Source organism: Rhinopithecus roxellana, chromosome 9 (genome assembly GCF_007565055.1).
Source record: "Rhinopithecus roxellana isolate Shanxi Qingling chromosome 9, ASM756505v1, whole genome shotgun sequence".
Lineage (NCBI taxonomy): Eukaryota > Metazoa > Chordata > Mammalia > Primates > Cercopithecidae > Rhinopithecus > Rhinopithecus roxellana.
Genome location: NC_044557.1, coordinates 69,867,618 through 69,887,498, shown reverse-complemented (window position 1 = coordinate 69,887,498; position 19,881 = coordinate 69,867,618). Strand labels below are relative to the sequence as shown.

Sequence of the window (19,881 nt, the reverse complement as noted above, 5' to 3'; positions counted from 1 at the left end):
GATCAATAGTAATGCATCCTCCAAAACTGTGGAAAGATCATATTGTGCAAACTAGAGCAAAAAAATCACATTCCTCCTGCATGGGCATGAAATCTTTATCAAATGACATCAGGCACTGAAGCAGCTATCTGATACCTTCCTTGCTTCCACCAAATGGAAAGGTTATTTTAGGATTACCTCTTTGTCTGTCTCTTATGCTGCAAACATAGTCACTCTCCTCAGTCATCATACTCACAATACCACTCCCTTCACAAATAAAGGACAAATACTTATTCAAGTTTCCATGAAAAGGAGTAACTACTAAGACCTTGACATTCTTGAAAAAGCATATATTTACTGTTTTAAGTAATGTTTATGATCAAGGTTCTTGTGCAACCAGATATGGTTTCTAACAGGAAGCTTATAAATTTTTCTTATAATTGCTGTCAAAACTGCAGTGAAGTGTACTACAAGTTTTGATAATAAAGAATAAAGTCACAGTTCAAATTCGATTATATTTTGGAAATTCATGCTCCTCTTACTAGAAGCAGTGGCCTTAAATATCTTCCCATCCTGCCAAATTTTTCACTTGCACTTTTTATTATTTATGAAATCAGTCTCTGCACAATGTCATGCAGACCTCTGCTGATAAACTCTAATTAAGATTAAGACAAGCCTTTTGGAAAGGGTCCCATCATTAGCAAACATGATAAACACAAAAATACTCCCTACTTGTCAACCAGGAGCAATTCAGTAACCTAACAGTATTATCTGTTGCTAGGTTACAGCGCTGACAAAGCTTCAATTATATTGTTCCACCATACCTATAGAGTTCTGTATAAGCAAAATGTATCCAGAATAAAAGCTTTTAACTTCATCCATGCTATCTGCAATTCATGGCTTCTTACAATGGTAAATATCAGGTTAATAATTACATAGCATGCTGAAAAATCTTTTCCAGGTGTTATGTCTATACATGTTTCTTTCTAATTTATCTGTGTGATTGATAGACGCTTGCTTTATAAAAATAAGGAAATGCAAGCAATGTGAAGCTGTAAACCTCTAGCACAACTACGGGGGCTCATCAAGATATGGACCTAAGCTTAGCATAAAAATATATAGCAAATTGAACCAATTAAATCACATTTAGATTTTGTATTACTCTGCCTCAATATATAGTAGGATAAGGAGCCTCAGGCAATAGATAGGAATATCAGTGTGAAACTTTATTTTAAGCTAAAAACAAACAAGCAAACAAACCGCATACATTCTCACTAACAATACAAAAGGAAATAGATGGTTTAAAATAACAAGTTATTCTAATGGCTTTTCTAATGACATTTAAAAATTAAAGTTAATGACTTTTACTGCATAGCATTGTCATTAAGTCTCATTTCTCTTTTTTTTAGACTAGGAATTCTGGGGAAAAAATCAATGAAACATCCCCCAAAATACAGATATTTAATAGGGAAAAACCAAAGTAAAAAGACGTCTGTGTAAAAAAAAAAAAAAAAAAAAAAAATGACAGTTTCTGTGAATCAGGCTCTTAAAATGATTTTACCATGGGTAATTTTTATGGGTTTCATAAAAATTTGGAGAAAATGTAATTATACATAACGGAACCAGCATTTTTAAATAGCTCTTGCATAAAATATGCTATATCATATACTAAATTGCTGCTGCATTTTGCTTTCTTAAGATGTAGATTGATACTTCTGCATTGATCTAAAAAGTCTATCTCCTCCACATACCATGGAAAAAGATGGTCAACTGATGACAAGCACTTAGTTACACATTGGCCTATGAAGTAAATCATGATCTCTTGTAGGCACATTCAAGTAAAATTAAAGCCATTCTCTGGGGGAATAGGCCATTTAACACAGAAACACACACACACACACACACACACACACACACACACACACACACACACACACGCAGACATATACAGAGTGGCATCATGTTTCCGGAGGTGGAGAAAAGTGGAATACTTACTTGTTTGGTCATTAACTTCTTTTATTTTTACTAAATAATTAGAAAAATCTCACATGATACCTCCCTCTGAAATTTGTTTTTTTTTTTCGTAACTGGGAAGTGATTGGTCAGAATAATTCCTTAAAAGCTAAATAACTGTCCCATTTCAACATCGCATGTGGTAATGCCTAGATCTCAGGGTTTAGGCATTAACACAGGACATATATCTATACGTAACCACATTGCTTAGTACCAATTTTATAATGAATTCAAATCCAATACTGTTGAAATTCTTGACAGTGGAGTAGTGGAAGGAATAGAACTTATAAATTATGGGTGCCCCTTCTTTGAAAACCGCTTTGGAGGTTTCTTTGTGCCTTGGCAAATACAGTAGGAATATGAGGTATTGTGTGGATCCTCCTGCACAGCACCTGATAAAAGAATAAAGAGCTGTGACATATTCTTAAAACAATAGAGGAATTAAAGGGAAACAATGGGCCAGCTGCTTCATTAATACAATCAAAAGGGAGCCCAGCACAGAGGAGTCCAGATAATTAAGCACTACTCTTTTAGCCTTCCTTTCTATAATAAAATTGCTTAAAAATGTATTAGCTACTTCATAGTTGTTAGATAGATCTATGCACTTGTTTATTTAGAGTTGATTAATGCCTTTTTTTCCTATGCAGCAACATGCCAACTCATAGTTTACAATAGTTTTTGAATAAAATAGAGTAAAATAATTGATAAAGATCTGCACAATACACAGCAATAAATCAAAGCATTTTGCAAAAGGTCTTTCCTGTTTTTAAATGATCTTTAACGTTTCTCATTTGTGCTAGATAGGCAACGCAGGGCATTTGGGGGCATTCAACTTTCCCATGCTGGCACTCCTGACAGCTTTTTATAGAACATCCTAGCAGTTCTTGGGAGAAGGGAGAAAGTCAGACCTGACCAGCTACTCTGGAGTGTGCCTTTTGTATTTGGACCAAAGGAGAGGACAGCTTTTTTAAAAAAAATTATTCATTGCCTTTTCCAATCAAGGGGAATGGACAAATGGCAGAAACTATTTGCCAAATCCACAATTTATCCTTCATTAACTTGATTATAGAAAATGAAAACGCAAACTTTTTATGCTCTTTATGTTAAAACACATTTTACAATTTAAGATATCAAGGCTTTTGTTCTTCAGCTCTTCTGTAAGCAGCCTTTCCTCTGATGTCAATGGAACATTTAATTGCTTAAGAACTGGAAAATTGGGAACTAAATACTTGTGCTGAATATTGGAGTTGGATAAAAACTGCACTCTGGTTTTCTCCCAAAGGTTTTTCCATAAGCTTATGTCAACCCAACTTTAAAATTACAAACTTGACTAAACCATGTGGCTAGTTTCTATTCTGATGATTTCAGGACTTTAATTGAGTAACCAAGACAGAATTAGAAAGAGGAAGCAGGGAGATAAATGGATAGAGATGCTCAGCCATATTTCTGAGACTAAGAGAAGATTCTGCTTTTACACATATGTTATATATAATTTAAAATGTATCAGCTGAAGTCATATTTCCAAAGAACTTTCTGTATTATGTCAATATATTATAGGATATGGAATATCTATTTCTGGCTATGAAACCTGGCTTCTGACTTCAGTAGTTAGTTTCCTATTCACTTGGTAAGTTTTCCTTGAATACCAGGAAATAAAAGCATATAAATAGTCAGTAGCTACAAACAAAAATAACTAGTTTAGGAGCTATTGTATATGATTATTTATTTGACTATTTTTGTCTTGACTAGGCTTACAAAACTTACTTTGTTAGAATGGAAAGTAAAAGTAGATAAATAAGAATTGTTTATAGGCTACGAATAATGAAGTGAACTCCTTCAAGTATACATATCTTTGAACACATCAGGTTATAAACCAAGTCCTTACACCAACGCAAAAAACTAGTAAATGGTGACCATGCTATATTGTAAAACTAATAAAGTACAGTATCCTCTTTCAGCAAATATTTTAGAAATGAGCTTAAAGTAGAATCTGTGATTTATGTGTCACTTCAAATATTATATGCTTTATTACTTAATATAAATTCAACAGATAGTATATAGGTGTGATCGGAACTTAGAAACAAAGAAACACGAACAGACTCATTAATCTATGTAATTAGCTGTGGCACACAGGAAGTACTATCATTCCATTTCACATAAAAGGAAAGCAAAGCCAGACTGGTTAAACCTGTGTGTTCCCTAAACTCCCCTCTTCTCAAATAGGGCATTCTCTGGCCCAAGCTTGTAACAGATCCCTGCTAGATTTTTGGTTTCTGTCTTGTATTCTTTCCACAGTACTTTTTTATTTTTATTTTTTATTTTTCCTGTAAGAGAATGTCTCCTATTAAGACAACTTCCTTTCTTTTTTAAGAAGCTCATGAAGCCTCCTTCGGGAAAGTAAACAGAGTCATTGTCACCAGGCCCAGATTTCTATTTAAGCATAAGCTCAGAAAGTTTTGTCCCGTGAATAAAAAAGCACTCAGAGCTTTCTGGAAAACCTGAATTAATGTGTTGGAGGCCATGGGGCTCAGGTATCCTACCTTGGGTTTAATCAAACAGATAAGCTGTTTATATGGGATTTCAACAGGAAAAGGCCTGTGCATGAAGCCTCATCAGCATTCTGGGGTTTGTGTCCTGGGTGCTTAGCAGAAACTTACAATGGGGCACTGAGGTAGCCATCTGACTGTATGGCTCCCTGACCAACATGATTTTAAATGACCAGCCAAGAGGTGACATACACCCCAAAGGCGAGCTGTCAAAATTTCGCCTGCAGCTGATAAACTGATTACAAAGCTGCTTAAGACTCTGCTTGTAAACAAAAGCATTTATCAACTAATAATTTGCAATAAACTGATGTAACTCCCAGCTGAGCCCCAAACTGTAATTGTCTTTACCATCTGCCTATTAAAATACCATTCTTCATCAGCAATCAGGAGCAGAAGGGAGGAAATCTCCACCAAAATACACAACTTGTAAGCTTATGAATAATCTGATTGCATTCCACACTTTCATTACGACTTGTGTGTTGGGTATGCTTAATTTTCATTCTTGCTAGCCTGGGAATGCACTGAAATTAGGTGGAGGGGAAAAGAAGAGGGGAGGGGGGGAAATGAAACACTCCGCCTGCTGCTCTGCAGAGGAATAAATTATACAAGTTCATCATAGGAGGCTGTTTGTAATTTCTTTCTTTCTTCTTCCACTTCTCTGTGCAATATCCATTGCAGTATCCTGATGAAAACCCCCCAAGCACCAAGCTGAAAACGAACCTCTCTATTCCTTTGTCAGCTTGTCCATTTCTATTACTCTTCTTTGTTTTGCTTTAAAAAAAAAAAAATTCTAAGAGGCTCATTAAACTTCTCTAAGGAGTAAGTTTAAAAGTGCCGACTGCTACGGAGAGGGGGTGAAGGGCTGGGTGGATCCAGGGGGTGGAAGTGCCAAGTAGCTGGCAGGACCCTGTGTTTGCAGGCCTCGGTTTGCCACCACAGATGGATGGCTTCCATCTCCAAGTCCCCGTCAAGCACATAGAGGTTTCTCCTCCCAAAAGCTGGATTTCAGCATCAGTAAGTTCAAACAGTCAGAAATTCCTTTCTTAGAAGAAATTCTGCCCCTTCGCTGCTGACCAGATGCTGCTACAGAAGAAAGAAACTAGGAAAAGGGGTTAAATTTCTGTGCTTTGTATTTTTCTGGAAACCGTCTCTGAACAACCAACATCATTTTATGCCTTCATAAAAGTTTATTAAGTTTTAAGTATATTTATCTGAGTTTTTTTCTCCACAAAATATCCTACTTACTTTTACAAACCATAGTAATAAACACACAAATTTCCTTGACATTGACATTTTAAAATTAAAAATACTATACTTCTTTTCATGTCCCTTTGCTGCCCAGATGATGTTCCTTTTGTCAAGTTATTCCTGTTTTCAGGAAACATGTTATCTCTTCAGCAGAGCTCAGTAATTCCACTGATGGAGACCATAGGATACGTTATTACGATGAACAATGACCAAGACCTGTTATTAAGGTTCAAATTCTGGGGATAACAATAGATGTCAGGCTTTTTAATTATAAGATATGATTATAAATTGATGTTTGTGTTTTTTATTTCATTTTTCTAAGAGCTTCTGCATAGGTAATTATTTTTCTTTGCAATCTACTATTATATATAAGAGAACTAGTAATTGCCTATCGGAGGAACAGTGGAAGTGGGACACAGGCACCATTTTCTTATTGTGCCTGCTCTAGAGAAGAAAGCTAATGGGGAACAATGGGTCTAATTTTCTGCATAGATTATGGAGGACCTGAAATCCAGGCAAAACCACACGTGACTATGTTCCTTGAATTTCAGAGACATATTAGGACAAAAATTTGCCATGGATTTTAAACAACATGAAAATTGTCAGACACTAATTATGTGAAGTCTAATTCTTTCTAGAAACACTTTGTTTCCTTCTCATCCTAACTTTCCAGGCTTTGAAATCCTTTGGTCGTAGAGATTATTTTTAATTAAAAAAGAAGATGTGGAGTATGAATGAGTGTGTTTCATTGTGTTCACTTGTCATGTCTTTTACAAAAAGTAACCAAAAATCTATAACATGATTTAACTCATAATTTAAGGTTTAAAGATGACTAAGATCAAACTTCCATGTTCAATGGTTGCTTCAAAATATCCACAAATAAATGGTGGTGGGGGGTTTGTTTTTTATTTTTTTAATCCTTTTTTTTTTTGGCTCTACATAGATATTTTCATGTCATGATTTAGATAAAACTAGAAAATTCTAATAGTGTAGTTAATTAGTTCTATATCTAAAACTTTTATGATAGTCTATTCTAAAATATGAAAATTCAATCCATTCCTTAGCTGAAAGGTTTTTATTTTATTTTTAAAAACTATTTTTTTACTCCAAATGAATATTTTCATATCATTATTTAGATAAAACCAGAAGACTTTAATACTGTGCTTATTACTTCTACATCTAAAACTTTCATAATGTTCTATTCTAAAATACAGAAATTCAACCCTTTCCTTATCTGAAAGGTTACTGGATTTCTATTTCTAAAATAAAACACTGTCATGTGAAATAAGGGCTACTTATAGTGCATAGATGCTCTTTTATTTTCTTCATGAAGCTCTCTTTCTCTATATGTTGGTATATATACCTAGGCTCAATTTCAAATGACAGTGGCTTGGTAAGAAAATAGTTTTGAAAAAGTAACAACCAGCAGATGGCGCTCAGTGCATTCCTTGAAGTCAGCCGGAAGAAAAGAGAATGTGGGCTTTATTTATTTAATTCTATTCTACCTTAAATGTGAAGTTGCTACACCAAGGTTTATAATCCCCAAAGATTTATGTTAACTGACTAAACAACTTCGTGGTAATTTACAGACTATCCTCCAATGCTCAACTAAATGGCACTGCATTCAACTCACGTGCCCATGTTAAGATAATGAAGCATAAAGATGTAACTTTCCCCCCGAAACAGGATAAGAACAGAAGCCTGGGTTCCTGAAGTATAACATAAACTCACCAAGTGAGTAGGGCTACATTTTCTGATTAAAATAAGGCAGTTTCCATTCCTTTACTTTTTAGCACCTTGCTTTATTAAATTAAGGTTGCAAAAATCTTATTTTTGAATGGATTCATAACCTGCATGACAGATATTTTTAAGTCATCTTATAATAAAACTCTTTGAGCAGATATATGCACCAAGACACATATACTGCTTCTAAATTTTAAGGGGAATTATGTGTGCTGAGGAGGAAAACAACAGGTTTGAATGGTTGAGACTATCATACATAGAAAACTGATGTAACCCTTTACAAAGTCTATCTGAAGTTACATTCTTCTGTCTTCCTTCCTCTTTACCCCTGCCTGCTTTATCCTCCTTCAAGCAGGGAAAGTCTTTGCTCTGACCTTTAAAAGTTCATTATTCTTCAGTCATCACTGGGTGTGTCTATAACTAGCAGTATTTCATTTCCTCTCATGACAAACAGTGTAAGAAATTTTACCTGAGCATACTTATAAATCCCTATATGCTCGCCTTCTCCCATCTGTTACTGTGATTTTGTCGCAGACTGAGTGCTTTTCCCCACTTGAATTTAACTTTGCCTTGCATATTATGAAAGTAGTCATCATCACACTACATTCTCAACCCTCAACCCTTGCCATTCTTAAGTGGAAGTTCTGGACCACAGTCCCAATTATATGGCTGCTTAACAGTGGTCTTAACCTTTAAGGTTTCAATTGTTGAATTTCTAGGCAAAGTCCCATGAAAGCAAATGGAAAGTGATCTTGAAAACCTCCATGGGATTGTGTGGAATAAACATCATGTAGTATTCCACCATCATCTGTGAGGACCACTTAAAGCATGTATTTGTAGAAGATGCACAATATAGTTACTCCATAATCTTATTACCATTTAAGAACATTAGCATCTCTCACAAATTATATTAGCATTAGTAAAACAAAGGAAATTAAAAACAAGTGGTCAGTTAACATAATAGCACATCATCTAATTTCAAAGGAAGAAACGGGGCTCCAAGTCATTGTAACTCCATAAACAGCAGAAGGGAGTCCTCACTCTGCCCTGTGCTTTGAAAATCTGTCTTTCAAGGTCGGCCCTTCACAGTCCAGTTAGGAAGAGCAGCATGGAAGGCAGGGTGGCTTTCTGCCAAGGCTGTTGCAGATGAGTGGGTGATCTTAGGGGAATAAACAGCAAAATCTCAAATTTTTGCTCATGTGATGATAAAACCAGAGCCAGCTAATTTTTCTAAGACTTGTATGGCCTTCTGTTGCACTTCATTGTGCAGTTTTGAATGATAAATTTTGCTATGCATTAATTTGCACAAAAGGGTCAGTGCTATACTTAAGAGCACACTATTGTTTCCAATAGGAGTAACAAAAATATATTGTCTTCATCCTGAAATAGATACAAACAAGTATAGAAAAAAATGTGCTGTTGTCAATACCTTTAAGAGTAAAGAGAGAATTCTTTTCACTGTTTCCCAGATTCCTGTTATTTGGATGGTACTGTGATAGGATTTCGTAAAATAGGTTCATGTTTTATATCACATATCATTAGATGCCTCTAGATATGAGTGTTAAGGAAAAAGAAGAATAAGACAGTGGGAATCCTCTTCAGAGGAAGTTCTCTCCAAATATAGCATAATAGGTTGGGCAAAAAAAAAAAAAAAAAAAAAAAAAATCTGGGTACATGAATGAGTGACAGAGAATAATTTTACACTCGGTCATAAAGATTATCAAAAAGTTCACTGGAAACACTGACTTGGACAATATTACGACTGTTACTTCAACATATATCTTTTCCTTTATCAACACTCAGGGTCCAGGTCAAAAATATACTTCACAACTGAGCATCCACATCCTAGGAAGGCCAGGAGTGAGCAGAGCAAGAAGGAGGAAAGTCATCTAGATATAGCTCCCTAGAGGAAAGATAAGGAGATTGGCATTGCTTTATGCCTTTCTTACTGGGTGATATTCTTTTCAGTTCTCCACAGTTACCTAAGTCTATGTCTAAGCCGCACCTTCCTCTCTGTGAGTTGTTTGTTTTGCTATATTTGCTCCTTTGATTGCTTGATGTTTGTTTTGGCAAACAGATGCCTAGAATGCTTTACTATTGCATTTTGGTTTTGAATTTCTAAATGAAGCTTTGTAGTTTCATAGCCTAGAGTAGCCAAGGTATTATTCAGCAGAACAGAAGAGTTAACTTATTATCTAAGTAACAAAATAATATGTCCTCTAAAGTTGAGTTATAAATTGAAAGAACTGAAATTATAAATTATTGTGTAATATTGTTTAAACACTATTGTGAGATCTTATTTTATTCACGATAATATGGGGGGTGTGGGGGCGGAATCCCTGGTTATGAGTTGCCATATTAACAAAATTTAGAAACAGAAGAGAAATACATGTTTGAACATAAACTCACATGACTTTATTTTCAGTTAACTTCCTTGAGATCAAAACCTTCTCCTTCTCCTTCTCCTTTTCTCCTTCTTCTTCTTCTTCTTCTTTTATAAAAGCATATGTAAGTCAAAGACCCGCACTCTAGTGTTACAATAATGCATCATTGCCATAGCTCATCTCTCTGGCTGTCTTCCAGAGCGCTGTGTTACACAGTCGACTCCACATCATAGGAGAACTAGTACAGGGCACTTGTAAGGGGAACAGTTACTGGCACCTAGGATATGCTAAGGGCAATATGTTGGAATTCTGCAAATCTCTGCTGCATTTTTTTCCCAATATTTTCATGATTCACTCTTTTAGCTCTAAGCTCACTAGATCAAGGATAGTAAAAATCAGTCTGCTATCTATTCTACCTATAGCCTGAGAAAATCAAAATATAAATAAATAAAAAGGGAAACAAAAAGTGAAGGTGGACTTATGAAGGGAAAAGGAGAATCAACCCTTTCTCAAATGTTTTTCACACACATAAGAAAAGTACAACAGATGATCTTTGTGTAAATCACCATTGAAATGGAGGTGAAACAAGGTGATGTCTTGCTGAGGTTATGGTGATTTTTTCCTTCCGTACAGAAAGGGCCCACCAGAATGATCTAGTTGATGTATTTGGTACAGCTAAGAAATTAGGGAGTGAAAGATTGCTGAAGAAGGAACTGAAAAAGTCAAGACAGGATATAATTAAGGCTTGAAAAGGATGTCAACAGAGGTAGGGTCAGACGAAGGACAAATTGTGGTAATGTTTTATAAGCAGTGATAAGAGGAAAGACAGGCAAAGGAGATACAGCATAAAAAATACAAGTTCAAGATCAATGCTCATTATAGGATTGTGGTCTTGGAGAACCAACTAAGCTTTGACATAAATAAGATGATAGTAAAGTGAGAAACCTAAGTCCCCCTTCCAAGCCCTCTCTCCTCTTTCCAAAATAGAAAGTCAGAGAAGAGTGGGAAGTCTAGAAGAGGTGAAAAGGACAATATTCTTATGCTAGAGAAGAACATTTATCAGAATCTTTGAAGTACCCCATAGTAGGAAGTTGTCCATGGCCCAGAAATGTCCCAGTAAAGTCTCAAAGGGACCTGCAAGGATCAGAGAGTCAATCAAAGGAAAATGGTGGATGAAATACACTCATAATAGATCCTGATTTTTATCTTGAGTAGCTAAGTCTAGCTCAGAAGAAATGCAAGAGGTCTACTTTTATTTTAATACGATAGGTGTTTCATAAATGATCGTGTTTCCTTCATAGGTGAATATGTGTTTTGGAGGATAGAAAGCAAACAAAAATATGAAAATCCACCCAAAACATGAACATCCTGATAGATGGCAAACTATCCTTGCAGAAAGAAACCTGAGCTAAAACGTTTTCTTCAACCTTCCAAATAAAATATTTTGAAATAAGACAGGACTTGCAAATCTATAGGTACATTTTTATCTTACTCCATTCAGTGTTTCTCATGAGATTGTAAGTATTTATGCCTGATAGGAACCATGGGGGACTTCGAGATCTGTTAGAGATGAAGAAAATCAAGCTCCAAGGGGTTAGGTGATGTGCCAAAGGTTGTAAAGTATGTATGTATGTATGTATGCATGTATGTATGTGTATTTGTTTTCACACGGCAGTAACTTTTCATTGCTTTGTAGTTTATGACTTCAACTGTGGATATCCAACTTTTTTCCAAACAATTTTACAAGGTAGGTATTTTTATTATATCCATTGTAATAAAGAGTTCAAAGGATAGCTCATTTCAATTTATAGAGATTCCAAATTGCATGAATGGAACCCAAGTCTGCCCACTCCACAGTTCTCAGTTATGCGACCTCTCAATTAGCTGGATATAACCGAATCAAATCAGCAGTCTAACAAGCCTGGAAGACTCTCATAACTGTAAACTTCGATAAAGGATCTTTATCCATTTGGGACAGAACCTTGATGGTGGAGTGTAATTCACATGTGCAGTGTGGCTATAACATCCCTCTTTCAGAGGGTAAAACTTGTAGGTTACTGAGATATTATAATAGAAGGAAGAAGGGAGTTCTAGTGAATTAATAAAGAGATGATTCTGTGCTTCTAGAGATATTTATACATTTCTCAGCTTAACACAGTGGAAAATCTATTTTGCTTTTACCAGATGCTTCTACTTTCCCAGGACTTAGTTTTATTAATGTTGTTCTATCTAGGAGGTCATTTTATCTTTTGGATAATACATGTGAATTTAACTGCAGCTTCTACAAATGATAATGAAGGATAAATGCATAAATCAATAAATATAGTACAAATTAATGTCACCCAAAAGTAAAGAGAGATGGGCGGGGGGGGGGGGGGGAGAGAGAGACAGAGAGAGGAATATGTGTTTGTTCCCTCATTAAGGCAAATTTTCTCTTAGCATGTGAACATATGCAATTGCACATTTAACTGGAGATGCCTGCTATAAGGTCAATCAAAATTATTTCATCCTTTCTTTGGAGGGCATGCTAAAGCAATAAATAACAGCCTCCCCTACTCCCTGCCCCAGTTCTATGTACATTTCTGCAGGAAAAAATAGATTTTTGTCAAACATCTAAATTTTGGAAAGAAATGGAAAGCCCTGAATGATTTTGGAAATTAAATCATTTCGTAAAATAGCAACAGAAGCTTAGCTATTCCAAGTTTAAGATATCAAAAAGCATTTGAACTGCTAGCCTCTCTTAGTCTCTCATCTGGCAGCCAAAATTTTTTTTATATTCCCTGATTGTCTATTTTTCCCAGTGAAAGTTATTACATTCCTTTACCCATTTTTTTAATCAAAATCACTTCCAACTTATTTCAGTCTGTCACAATAATATTTTCATACGAGGAGTGTTGTAACCTAATTCCTTCATTTGAATAATACATTCGTTTTTAATTACTGCAACTTGATCTCAGATTATTCAAATAACTGTTTCATTTTTTATGCTTACCCTGACCCCAGTGTATTTATAGGCTTTTATCCTTACCTGATACCAGTGTAATGTAATTATAGATTATATTTTAATCATCTACTATATTCTAGTGAGTTTGTTTAAATCGCTCCAATCCTGAGCCTTTTATTTCTGTGCCTTTTAAAATTCTACAATGGCATTCTCTTTGCATAAAAGCAATATTTTTGTAGTTTACAACAATGAAATGAATATTTTGCATGCATTGCTGGCTACAGTTCTCATTTAACAATTTTTAAAGTCACTATACAGGATGGTATGTAAAACCAAACCATGCTTTGTAAAGCACATCGTTTGAAATCTTTACACCTGTTTGTCTTCCAGACTGCACCCCAACCCCTCCATCTCCACTGTTTTAAAACCACAATATGCATTGTGATCATGATGATTGTATCTTCGACTGGCATTCAAATTCCTTAAATAGTTACTCTGTTGCAGCAATAGAGGCCAAGTCTCACTGATGATAGAATAAGCTTATCTGATATAATTATTTTCACTAGTATTTTTACCATCAATCATTTCATAATTTGCTTGACCATTTCCAAAACTATAACCCCCATCAGGAAAATCCAATATCATTGACCTCCTTTAGTGTGGTATCTGAGCGTTCAGCAGGATGGCTGATTTTAGTAACAAATTTGACAAAGAGCCAGAATTTGGTCTGAGAAGATGGCTGGCAATATCGCCAACCTATAAAGGTTGAGCAATCATCTTCTGATCAGATTTATAGGTCTGAGAAATGCATTTTCCTGAATGAGTCTGATTGTCTTCTCAAAATCCTGGAATCATATGAGATTCCTCAGTGTCTTCACTCTTCATAGCCAATCCATCACTAAAGTCCTGCCAATTCCACATCCAAAATATCTTTCAAATCTCCTTTCCTTCACCTCTAGCAACCTTAAGTTCAGACCCCATCAACTCTACCTCCCAATGCCTAATCCCCTTACTTCCTGCCTTGTATTTTTCCAACCAGAGCTGCGCACTTTTGCAAGAATGTGTGGCTGAAACACAAGTCTGATCCTGTTCCCCACTCACGTAAGATCTTTGAGTGGCTCTCCGTTGCCTACAGGAGGGAACTCAAGCTACTTATGATGACATCCTAGAAGTAAATTGTCATCCTAGCTATCACTTTTGATTATGAGAAATCAAGCTTATCTAAACAGATAACATGTAATTATAGGTACAAGCAAACACTTTGAGAGGGAACACAGATGAATGAGAGGTTAGAAAGTTTCGATTTCTGACATTCATAGTTAACGCACAATAGGACTTTTCATAAATCATTGTTGGTTATGACTATAGACCAAATCGTCCAAGTTTCTATCTACAGCTTAGACTTCCTCTTTCTCCCTCCATGCTCTGCACTTTATCTTTAATCCCTTCTTTTACCCAAAATAGATAAAACTATGAAGATAAAGGCCATAAAGATAAATACAACACTCAAACCACATAACAGAGCATAGTTTTAAACCACTGACAGCTTTCACATTCAGTTTAACCAGTCAGATTTTGGCTAAACGTTTACTTATTGTTGAGTAAACTACATGAGGCCCCTTGAAAAACAATTTCCAGAAATGCCAGTGACAAGTTATTAAAGTGCAAATATTTGCCAAAAATATCAGAAACAAGAGGTCATCTGGCATGCCATTTTCTTCTCCTTTATTGTAAAATCTATCTGCTGGATAAAGAGCATATTAACTTATTGAACCGATGGCTAGAAGTAAGTCAGAAAACCTTGAAAATATGTTACTATTACAAAATGCCTTAAAATGCTAAACAAAATAATGGCATGAAATAGGGATTTGGGGACGAGCTGCCTGATAACTCAAAAATGAATTATGCTGCTTTTTCCAACCTCCATAGAGAAGGGCATGCTTCCCTTCGGATTTCTTCTACCATTTGGTGCAACATTCACTTTGGCTATATTCATACAAGCTTCATTAGAGAAGTAAAATGCAATTGTCTCCAGAGATCAAAGGACAATCTATTACATAAAGCAACTGGAACTCTGAAATGAAATAATATGAAAAGTTAGAATTTTACGGTGAATCAAAATGTAAATTGTACTGGCATACTGTGGCTAAATGCAGAACTGAAGATTAGCTTTATTAAGGGGAAACTGACAGTGGCTTGAATGATATGAAAAAATATGAAAAGATACATGGATTCTAAACAACCCATTTTACATACTAGATTAAAACTAGCATTTGTGCTATTTAAGAAAATTTAAAAGCATTGATAGTTAACTATGATTTTACTAATAAATACAGAATCCCCAAATAGTAAGTACTGTGATTTTTACAACAAAATTCATACTCAATGATTCAGGACCTCTAAAGGATAGTTTATGTTAAAATAAAAACAAAATAAAGCCTGTTATTAACTATGTTCAGTGGGGAAATAAAGTGACATAATGTACACTGACCACATGGTCCTGAAATCTGTAAGAATTTTGCTCTTAAATCAAACAGAGGACTTAGCACTAACTGTTTTAAATCAAAGGTCATTGTGAATTCTGAAAGCTACAGCCCATGTTTGCCTGAAGGAAAGGAAGAGAGATGGAGACAGGTAAATCAAACTTCTCTGCACACTAGGGTTCTGAATTGGACTTCTTTTCAAATGCTTATCAAATACTTGGTGTTTTTTCTTCTAAATGAAAATGACAGATTCTAAAACACCTTACTGTGTATTTCAGTGCATTACATCACTTAAGTCATTTACAAAATTGTATAAAATTACCCTGAAATCGCATCAAGTATAGCAACGAACCATGAAACTAAAAGAAAAAAACATCATGAAAAAACACATTTCACTTTGCAAGGGAAATATAATCGAGTCAAGGTCTAAGAATGAAACAGTTACTCCTTTCACGTTCTTGAATACAATCAAACTTATTACAACAGTCTTTGAATCTATGGAAGATTTTTTTTTTCTAAAAAGAAAACACTGACTAAATAAAACTATTGATTCAGTGAATTATTGAAAAACAGAAGTAAAAAAGTCATAATAAGGATAATAGAAAATATCTATTAACATTCTACTGAAAATAGAAGAAAATTATCTATAAAAATCCTGAATGTATTCAGCAAACATTGTTTCTGCAAATTAATTTTTGGAATAATTTGACTTTCAGTATTTTCAAATGAGTGTGTGTGTGTGTGTGTGTGTGTGTGTGTGTGTGTGTGTGTGTTAGAGACAGAGAGAGAAAGAGAGTTTTAAACGTTGATCTAGCTTTACCACCAAAATCCTACAATTTTAAAGTTTGGTTCATGTATCATGAGGCAATTAATTGCACTTCTATCTATTCCCTGGGTTTTATGATTATAGTTCTAAAGGATCAAAAAGAGTCCTGGATACTTACCAATTAATCTTTAAATGACTGGAAAAACAAACAGGCTGAAAATATGGTCAATAAAATAAATATCCTACTCAAGTTCTAGTATGCTCCCATTTCCAGATCCTGAAAGTAGTTAGTTTACTATTCAGTTTCCAGGAAAAGCAGATTTTCTGCATTAATAAAAGCTTATCTGCTATGCTAATTGGCTGCTGGGTAGGTAGGTTCTACATGTTCTTAGGACCATGATGTTTATGACCCCCCTTTTTTAGATATGAAAAACAGCTTCCAAATCCTTAGTAAATCACCAAACCCACTTACTGATCTTACTCCATTTGCCAGGCTACCAAAGATAATCATCCTGACATAATGCAAAGAAGTGACCTTTTAAAAATCAGACAGATCTGGGTAAGGAACTCAACTATAAATATTTAGCAACTATGTGACCTTGGGAAATCTACTTAATCCTTCTGAGACACAGTTTCCTCATCTGGAAAATGGGGATTATCCTGTGTATTGGAAGATAATTGTTGTGTAAAATCACTTTACATGAAGGACATAGCACAAGGTTGAACATGGAATAGTCACTTCAAAAATGTTAGTTCTACTCTCTTCTCATAATTATTTACTTGGAATGGCAAGAACTCTTTCCTGGAAGCTTTAACTAGGGCAGATTGTAAAAAATCACCTGCTTGAGGTATTGTCCCAGAAGGTATTGGCCCTAGAAAACACATTTCGTTTGCTACTCTGTTCTTGGCCCTGGTCTCCTTTTGGGGAGTGATTTATATCATTGATTTCAGACTGTTATTCTGGAAGGAGATTGGCCCTGTATAGTTTTCAGACCTCTATTGTCTGCTGCAATTTTGGAATAAATATGCACTTGCTAATATTCTGTATGCTAGAAATCTAGAAAATAGTTATTGGCTTCAAAACACCAAAACTCTTGAGATTTACATAATTTTGCCATTTCACGGAGTCCCAAATTATTGGGATTTTGTTTTGGTTTGTTTCTCAGATCACAGATTGAGTTTTAAAAGCTGGATAGATCAGGGGAAACTGAAAAAAAAAAGAAAGTCATTGTGATTGATACGATACTTTTATTTTTTCTCTATATTTTCTATGAACATGTCTATTTCTTACATATAATTCTCATTTATTTAAATAAATTTGAAGAGGAATTTTTAAGAATCGCTTTCAATACATATGTTAACATGACAAATACTAGTTTTACCAATAAAGATCTACTCAACTTTAACAAGGTAGCTAGACGGGAAACACTATGGTAAGGTTAAAGATTATATCAGGTGTTATCAGTACTGTGCCATTGAGTGTGGATTTGTTTACATCCAAAATCTGGCTAAGTGTTTAATTGTAAAATTTTAAAGTGATTGTGAAATGGTGTGTGTGTGTGTATGTGTGTTTGTGTGTGGTATAGCATTGTTTGGGGCATTAATTTTAAAAATAAAAACTATAAATGTGCAAAAATATTTATATGAATGACACTCCTGAATAGAAGCTCCATTTCTAATAGTTAAACTTGATGCACATACTGGTCTCTTGGCACGCCCAGCTCAGAGCCATCTGTTACATTGGCATTGTGCCCACTCACAAGGAGTTATGCCAGTTTAACATGATATAGGTGACACCAAAATGAAGGTTTGAGAGGATAGATAGCGGAGTGAGCTATGAACCCTCCTGTACTCAGGACCCTTGGTGGCTGTCTTTATTGGAGTGGAGGATTTGTGTTAACTCTATGGACTCTGTGTTACCAAAACCTTCATTCCCCACCAAAAAATTCAGTGTGCTGTCTGTCACTCAGAATATTAAAAATGTTACCAAAGTGAAGAAAATCAAATACTGTAGTCTAAATCCTTGCACCATCTTGGAACTAATACTATCATTACATACATTCTTGAGTAGGTCAAATGCATCATAAGCACTGATCATTGATTTTCAAAGGGACTTTCAAAAAGCTATGAACTAACATATATAATATGTATGTTTCATGGGAAGGAGCAGTACAAAAAGAATCCACAACTTAAATTATTGGTCAAAAAGTTTCTTAAATGCTTTTCCTATAGTATATCCATCAACTTCATTGTATTTATGTGCTTCAATCCTTATGCTAATATATTGAATTTCTACTCTATTGCTGCGGAACAAATAATAAAATTTTTATTTTTGAGACTATTGTTTTTCTAACAAACTCCCATAACTTTTTACAAAATGTTATACACTTAAAATCTGTAAAGCAGCCTATTTTCCATTGTCCTGTACTTTTCTGAGTTAAATGTATTTTTTCAGGAGGGAAGCAATACACAAAAGTCTGTAAGGGAACTCAAAGAAATATCTTTAGACAAGCCCGTGCATCAAATCATCTTGTGTCTAAAGAGACATTAGCAGGCCAAAAGTAGAAACACCCATCCTGATATTCTTGGGACATCATGAAATTCTCCTTAGTTCCTTCATGGCTAAATACACAGTCTATGTACTTACAAAAAGAGAAATAATTTAAGAAGACAAAGAAAGCTTTCAGAAAATAGTCTAATTGATTTTATATATTCTTGACATTGTAATTCATGGGTTAGCATTACCCGGTCAGATTAGGTACCACAAAACATAAGGTGGCAAATAAGAGATAATTTTCATCATTAATTCACGTAGTTTCTCAACCTGTATTCATAGAACACACACGGGTCAAGGAAATGTGGAGCACAGAGGGTGAGAGAATACATAGAGCACTCCCTCAAAGTGCTTAATCAGTGCTCTTAAAAGAAGGGTGTGGATTTCTCCTCTACTGTCCTGCAACACTGGCCCCTTAGTAGGCCTTACATTCCATTGGATCTGTGTACTGAGATGCCAGTGGATCTCTGCAGAAGAAATATTCATGATGCCCATAGAAATATATCACCAAAGACTGACAGAACATGACTTAGCTTAGTACATTTTTAAGTTTGTCAAGATGATATACCTTTGTTGTGTGTTCTATTATAATTTGGTCCTTTTAAGGCTATGTGATTTTGCATAATTGCTTATTCTCTCTGAAACTCCGTTGATTTCTCTGTAAGATGACATAATATCTCCTACTTCCTATGGTTGTTCCAAGGATTGTATATAAATATACAATAAATATACAATCTGTGCATATAAAATGTTTAGCACAGAAAAGGGGCTCAACAATATTACTTCAACCATTCATCAAGGTAGTATGATTCAGACATAAATAATATATCCCATTACTTGTTTTTGTTTTAGCTGAAGTCTATCACCTATTTGAAAATGTCATCTGAAGTAGGCTACAACCTTTCAAAACTGGGTTTATTCCTTTTTCAAATATATCTTCTTATAATTCTATCTGTAAAGGTGTCCCAGTTGCTTGCTTAAAAAAAATGGACAAATGTCAAAACTGCCATGAAATAAATCCATACATCCTTGCCTTGGTCTAAACACTATAATCTCCCTCATATCATTTCCTGCATAATTTTTTTGAACCCAAAGTCTTTAGACAGGAAGTACATTTAAGTTTATGTTTGCTTTGATTTTACACATAAATCACTGTTAATTAAATACCACAAAACTTACAAAAGTTAGGTTTTGAATATATCCATAATAACTGAAAATGTT

The 19,881-nt window shown here is 34.9% G+C and overlaps 1 protein-coding gene across 5 annotated transcripts in view; it reads right to left on the bottom strand.

Annotated features, from left to right (window-relative positions):
- ZFPM2 (zinc finger protein, FOG family member 2) overlaps positions 1-19,881 on the bottom strand; it is a 488,351-nt gene that overhangs the window by 24,379 nt on the left and 444,091 nt on the right. The window lies entirely within an intron of this gene.